We start from the raw sequence: 8,104 nt of genomic DNA on the forward strand, positions 1-8,104 counted from the left end.
CGCTATAACAGGCCAATGTTAAAAGGGTGGCATTTGTTCCTCAACATAGTGTGAATCTGCGTGCAAAGTTTGACTGCAATCGGACGGTGCGTTCATGATTTGTGGAATTTTGTTCAAAACAAGCCACTACTGCAAACTTTAGATGTCAATCTTAGCCAATGAGGATGGAATATGAAAAATCAAACACATCCGTCTTGATCACATGACTATGGAGATCATGTGTACCGATTTGCGTGAAATTTGGATAACATCGGAAGGAGTAATATAAAAAAAAATGTTTTACATAAGTCGGCCTCCTGGTGGCGCTATAAAAGGCAAATGTAAAAAATGCAGGGCAAAGGTTTTTCCTTGACCTCTAGGGAGTGCGCATACAAAGTTTTACACAGATCGGTGCAGTGATAGGTAAAAATATGAATCGGCCTGTTATAGCGCCACCATGAGGCTGATTTGAACATTTTCAAGTGGCATTTCTTCCTCTGCATAGCGGAAATATGCGTGCAAAATGTCACGGAAATTGCATGCTGTGTTCATGATTTGAGGCATTTTGTTGAAAACAAAGCACTCCTGCAAACTTTGGAAGCCATTTTTAGCCAATCAGGATGGAATATGAAAAATCTGAAAGACACACAAACGGATGTACAGGGTGCAAAACATACTCTCTCGCCATGCCTTTCGGCCTGGCGGAGACAATAACACAACAGCACAGCACAGCACAGCACAGCACAGCACAACACAACACAACACAACACAACACAACACAACACAACACAACACAACACAACACAACACAACACAACACAACACATGGATAAAAAACTCAAACAACCAAATACCATCATAAGACCTCATGAATGTACTGTCATGCAGTGGTTCTCAAAGTGGGGTCCAGGGGTTCTGGAGAGGGCCAGGAGGTCCCCAGCTAAATGATTGATAGTTACAGTAGGAACCAAATGGGCCCTTATGGATCTGTAACTCTGGGAGTGTACAAATGAAACCAAATGGACCCTTACGGATCTATAACTCTGGGAGTGTACACATGCAACCAAATGGACCCTCACAGGTCCATTTGGTTCCATTTGTACACTCTCAGAGTTATGGGGGTCCCTGAAATGAAAAGTTTTGAGAACCAGCTTTGTAATGTAAATCCACACACTGTAGATCTAGTTTCAACCATGAGCATCACAACAAAACAAAACAAACAGCTTCCATGATGACGACAACATGCACTGTACGTAGCTGTCACTCTGAGCATCATTCTCACTGTACACACACACGCACACGCGCGCACACGCACACACACACACACACACACACACACACACACACACACACACACACACACAACACACACACACACACACACACACACACACACACACACACACACACACACACACACACACACACACACACACACACACACACACACATACATACACACAGTGCATGTTAACATGCAGCATTACTAATGTATTGAAGAGTCATGTTATCTTTCACATCCACACCAATAACCACTTGAACCCCAGCATTCATATTCTGCCCGAAACATAATTAAAAATAGCCAATCTACAAGCTCACTTCGTGTCACGTTGTGCTATTTTTGGCAAAGAGATTTTGCGTAGAGGGGGAGGGGGACAAACGTAGTTAAAGTAACAGAGCCAACTGGTCCAGTTTACTGAGTCTAGAGGGTTGAAGAGGTTAAAACACAGTGTTTACCTGAGATCCAAAGAAGAAGGAAAACGATCCCTGTTTGATCCATGGATTCACTCACACTGGATTCACTCACACTGGATTCTCAATTGAAACTTCAGCACCGATTGGTTCTGGTTGTGACTGTGATCAACACTAGCTGCCGACTGTGTGTCTGTTAGTGACACGTCAGCTCATCATATCTCTTCATCATGTTAATGACACGTCAGCTCAGCGTATTTTTTTTTCACATGGTTTTGATGGAAATTCACACCTTTCTGGTTGACAGGAAGCTGAAGCTCCTCCTGCCTGTAGTGAGTTTGAGCTCTGAGGGTGCACGCACCCTCGCACGCACGCACGCACGCACGCACGCACGCACACACACACACACACACACACACACACACACACACACACACACACACACACACACACACACACACACACACACACACACACACACACACACACACACACACACACACACACACACACATACACATACACACATACACACACACACTCCTCGCCCCATAACCCTCCACTCGAAGCCTCCGCTCTTCCAACACCAACCGTCTCCTTGTCCCCACGACCAAGCTCCACACCATAATTTGACCCTTTAGTCTAGTAGGCCCCATGTGATTGTTTGGTTGCATTTGCTGTTTTTATGCCATGTTTTTAAACCCTGTAGCATAAAACCCCTTCAATACAGAAATGTATGAATGTATGATGCGTTATATATAACATATTATTATTACGGGGCCAGAGCTCAGCTCTGGACCTGTTTTATTATTCCCTTTATTCTGTTTCTTCTGCCACTTTTCGCAGTTCTGGGTGAACCGTGCTGTCGCTTTTTACGAAACTCGGCCATATGGTAGATGGTCATGAAAAACTATCAAGAAATAAATCTCACAATCTTTCGTCAAAAGGTGGCGCTATAGCACTCAATTGAAAATGCCAACTTTGAACAGGTACAACTCATGCCCTGTTTGACCTACAGCCATAAAACTTCAATACACACATGCGTCTACTCATGATGAACAACTTTAACCCTCTGACTTTTGACCTCTGACCTTTAGATCTCCCACCATTTTGAATTATATGAAAAACAGTTAAAACCTATCTCCTCCTGGGATTTTTGAGTAATCTGCACGAAACGTTTTACACATGAACTTTAGAACTATGCCGACAAACTGATACAAAAGATTTTCCATAAGTGAAAAAAAGAAGCTTTAATGAGCCAATGAATATTGCAGTTTTATGACAATTATTCATCTGCCCCTAACACATACATGCAGACTCACATTTCTTTGAAACTTTGCGTTAATGTTGAGGGTCATTCCAAATATTACTGAAACCAATCTTACTCCAATTGGTCAAAGGGGGGCGCTATAGCGATTTTTTGAAAGTGCAAACTTTAAACAGGCAAAAGTCATGCCTCGTTTGGCCGACAGCCATTAAACCTGCTTACACATGTGCCTTGACTCATGAGGAACACATGTATCACGTTGACCAGTAAGCTCCGCCCTTAGATTGTCCGCAATTTTGAGCAGTTTGAAAAACACTTAAACCCAGGATTCTTCAGCTATTTGCGTGAAACTGTATCATCTGTGTGATCTCCTTTTTCACGAGTTCTTGTCTGTTGGTCCAATGGCTTCTCCCTTAAACGTGTGCCTCACAACCTGAAGGTTGCCAGTTCAAGCCTCACTTGATGCGGACTTCATTAAAGTTGCATTGCACACAACATGATTGTGTCAATTAATACATGTGCAATTGTTAAACATAACCTGAAATACTTATTTGAGAGGGTATGTTTTTGCAATGTATGACATACTTCATTCTGAAAATAGCCGGTCTACAATCTCAAAACTTTTCAGATAGCAACGTGTTTCTGAGTTTGTAGATCGTCTGCTTTCACTGGTTCACTTTTATCTTCAACAGACAACCTCAGCCTGGACAAAGCTATAGCACTATAGGTAATGTTGCAGCCCGTCAATCCGAAGGTTGAGGATTAGATTCCTGTTAATGGCAATAGGTTGACACGTCCAATCAATCCATTCTGCTTCCATCCTTCTCTCTCTTCAATCTATTGTTTCCATGTCTCTCTCTCTTCAATCTATTCCGTTTCCATGTCTCTCTCTCCGCCCTTAGATTGTTCGCAATTTTGAGCAGTTTGAAAAACACTTAAACCCAGGATTTTTCAGTTATTTGCGTGAAATGGTATCATCTGTCTGACCTCCGTTTTCACTGTATCAGGTCTGTTGGTCCAATGGCTTTCCGCATAAGTGAATGTTTCACAACATCAAGGTTGCCGGTTCAAGCCTCACTTGGTGGAGACTTCATTTAAAGTGCATTGCAAACTACAAGACTGTATTAATGAATACATAATGCAATTGATAAAGATAACATGAAATGCTTATCTGAGAAGGTCTGTTTTTGCAATGTATGACATACTTCATTCTGAAAATAGCCGATCTACAATCTCAAAACTTTTCAGATAGCAACGTGTTTCTGAGCTTGTAGATCGGCTGCTTTCACTGGTTCAGTTTTATCTTCAACAGACAACCTCAGCCTGGTCAAAGCTATAGCACTATAGGTAGTGTTGCAGCCTGTCAATCCAAAGGTTGAGGGTTAGATTCCTGTTAATGGCAATAGGTTGACACGTCCAATCAATCCATTCTGCTTCCATCCTTCTCTCTCTTCAATCTATTGTTTCCATGTCTCTCTCTCTTCAATCTATTCCGTTTCCATGTCTCTCTCTCCGCCCTTAGATTGTCCGCAATTTTGAGCAGTTTGAAAAACACTTAAACCCAGGATTTTTCAGTTATTTGCGTGAAATGGTATCATCTGTCTGACCTCCGTTTTCACTGGATTAGGTCTGTTGGTCCAATGGCTTCCCGCTTAAGTGAATGTTTCATAACATCAAGGTTGACGGTTCAAGCCTCACTTGGTGGAGACTTCATTTAAAGTGCATTGCAAACAACAAGACTGTATTAATGAATACATATGCAATTGATAAAGATAACATTAAATGCTTATCTGAGAAGGTATGTTTTTGCAATGTATGACATACTTCATTCTGAAAATAGCCAATCTACAATCTCAAAACTTTTCAGATAGCAACGTGTTTCTGAGCTTGTAGATCGGCTGCTTTCACTGGTTCAGTTTTATCTTCAACAGACAACCTCAGCCTGGTCAAAGCTATAGCACTATAGGTAGTGTTGCAGCCTGTCAATCCGAAGGTTGAGGGTTCGATTCCTGTTAATGGCAATAGGTTGAGATGTCCAATCAATCCATTCTGCTTCCATCTCTCTCTCTCTTCAATCTATTATGTTTCCATGTCTCTCTCTCTCAATTAATGCATGTGCAACTGTTAAAGGTAACATGAAATGCTTCTTGGAGAGAGTATGTTTTTGCAATGTATGACAAACTTCATTGTGAAAATAGCCGATCTACAATCTCACAACTTTTCAGATAGCAACGTTTTGTGAGCTTGTAGATCGGCTACTTTCACTAGTTTTCGTTCCGAGGAGACACAAAAATGCCTTTATTGGTAAATGGTTTGTGAACCAGTGATCTAGAGTAGTTCGGGACACAGAGGCTTGGTTCATAATGGACGGAAATACTTATAAATATCAACAGACACTACCAGTAATTGTGTCAATTAATACATAATGCAATTGATAAAGATAACCTGAAATGCTTATTTGAGAGGGTATGAAGTATGTATGACATACTTCATTCTGAAAATAGCCGATCTACAATCTCAAAACCTTTCAGATAGCAACGTTCTTTCTGAGCTTGTAGATCGGCTGCTTTCACTGGTTCACTTTTATCTTCAACAGACAACCTCAGCCTGGACAAAGCAATAGCACTATAGGTAGTGTTGCAGCCTGTCAATTCGAAGGTTGATGGTTTGATTCCTGTTAATGGCAATAGGTTGAGATGTCCATTCTGCTTCTCTCTCTTCAATCTATTATGTTTCCGTGTCTCTCTCTCTTCAATCTATTCCGTTTCCATGTCTCTCTCTCTATCTCTCTTCAATCTATTCCGTTTCCATGGCTCTCTCGCTCTCTCTCTCTCTCTTCAATCTATTCCGTTTCCATGTCTCTCTCTCTCTCTCTCTTTCTCTTCAATCTATTCCGTCTCTCTCTCTCTCTCTCTCTCTCTCTCTCTCTCTCTCTCTCTCTCTCTCTCTCTCTCTCTCTCTCTCTCTCTCTCTCTCTCTCTCTCTCTCTCTCTCTCTCTCTCTCTCTCATTCACCAGGTCAGGTCTGTTGTTCCAATGGTTTCTCGCTTAAGTGTGTGCCTTACAATCTCAAGGTTGCCAGTTCAAGCCTCACTTGATGCAGACTTCATTTAAGTTGCATTGCACACAACATGATTTTTGCGAACGCGGAAGGAGGCCTCCGACCAAGTGGAGCTTACTATATCACCGTGCTTGGGTTGTGTGTGTGTGTGTCTGTCCCTTATTTATGGTCTTTCCGTGTGTGTTCACGCTCTCATTGGCTCGCGCCCCCATGTGACTCGAAACTCTGTGCTGAAATGCCAGCAGCTGCACTGCCTGTATACAGCGTGTGTTCACGCTCTCATTGGCTCGCGCCCCCATGTGACTCGAAACTCTGTGCTGAAATGCCAGCAGCTGCACTGCCTGTATACAGCGTGTGTTCACGCTCTCATTGGCTCGCGCCCCCATGTGACTCGAAACTCCGTGCTGAAATGCCAGCAGCTGCACTGCCTGTATACAGCCGGCAGAGTGCGGCAGAGTGCGGCAGAGTGCACTACTACAGTGTGGTTGAAATATAGCAGCCTCAGTCAATCTGCGTTCGCTTCCATCGTTGAAAATAGCCGATCTACAATCTCAAAACTTTTCAGATAGCAACGTGTTTCTGAGCTTGTAGATCGGCTGCTTTCACTGGTTCAATTTTATCTTCAACAGACAACCTCAGCCTAGACAAAGCTATAGCACTATAGGTAGTGTTGCAGCCTGTCAATCCGAAAGTTGAGGGATCGATTCCTGTTAATGGCAATAGGTTGAGACGTTCAATCAATCCATTCTGCTTCCATCTTTCTCTCTCTTCAATCTATTATGTTTCCATGTCTCTCTCTCTTCAATCTATTCCTTTTCCATGTCTCTCTCTCCGCCCTTAGATTGTCCGTAATTTTGAGCAGTTTGAAAAACACTTAAACCCAGGATTTTTCAGTTATTTGCGTGAAATGGTATCATCTGTTTGACCTCCGTTTTCACTGGATCAGGTCTGTTGGTCCAATGGCTTCCCGCTTAAGTGAATGTTTCACAACATCAAGGTTGCCGGTTTAAGCCTCACTTGGTGGAGACTTCATTTAAAGTGCATTGCAAACAACAAGACTGTATTAATGAATACATATGCAATTGATAAAGATAACATGAAATGCTTATCTGAGAAGGTATGTTTTTGCAATGTATGACATACTTCATTCTGAAAATAGACGATCTACAATCTCAAAACTTTTCAGATAGCAACGTGTTTCTGAGCTTGTAGATCGGCTGCTTTCACTGGTTCATTTTTATCTTCAACAGACAACCTTAGCCTGGACAAAGCTATAGCACTATAGGTAGTGTTGCAGCCTGTCAATCCGAAGGTTGAGGGTTCGATTCCTGTTAATGGCAATAGGTTGAGATGTCCAATCAATCCATTCTGCTTCCATCTCTCTCTCTCTCTTCAATCTATTATGTTTCCATGTCTCTCTCTCTCTCTCTTCAATCTATTCTGTTTCCATGTCTCTCTCGCTCTCTCTCTGTTCAATCTATTCAGTTTCCATGTCTCTCTCTCTCTTCAATCTATTCCGTTTCCAAGTCTCTCTCTCTCTCTTTCTCTTCAATCTATTCAGTTTCTCTCTCTCTCTCTTACTCTTCAATCTATTCCGTTTCTCTCTCTCTCTCTTTCTCTTCAATCTATTCCGTTTCTCTCTCTCTCTCTCTCTCTCTCTCTTCAATCTATTCCGATTCTCTCTCTCTCTCTCTTTCTCTTCAATCTATTCCGTTTCTCTCTCTCTCTCTTTCTCTTCAATCTATTCCGTTTCTCTCTCTCTCTTTCTCTTCAATCTATTCCGTTTCTCTCTCTCTCTCTTTCTCTTCAATCTATTCCGTTTATCTCTCTCTCTCTTCAATCTATTCCGTCTCTCTCTCTCTCTTCAATCTATTCCGTCTCTTACTCTCTATCTCTCTCTCTCTCTCTCTCTCTCTCTCTCTCTCTCTCTCTCTCTCTCTCATAATTATGTTCTTTTAGAAAGTGAGCAACAGCAACAGTCCACCTGGCCTATTCCCATGGATTGGATCGACCTGTTTGACCTCTGACCTTTAGATTTCCCACCATTTTGAATTATATGAAAAACAGTAAAAATATATAGCTTTCTGGGATCTTTGAGCAATCTGC

The sequence above is a fragment of the Gymnoscopelus braueri genome, assembly GCF_963280865.1.
Source record: "Gymnoscopelus braueri genome assembly, chromosome: 19".
NCBI classification, from domain to species: domain Eukaryota; kingdom Metazoa; phylum Chordata; class Actinopteri; order Myctophiformes; family Myctophidae; genus Gymnoscopelus; species Gymnoscopelus braueri.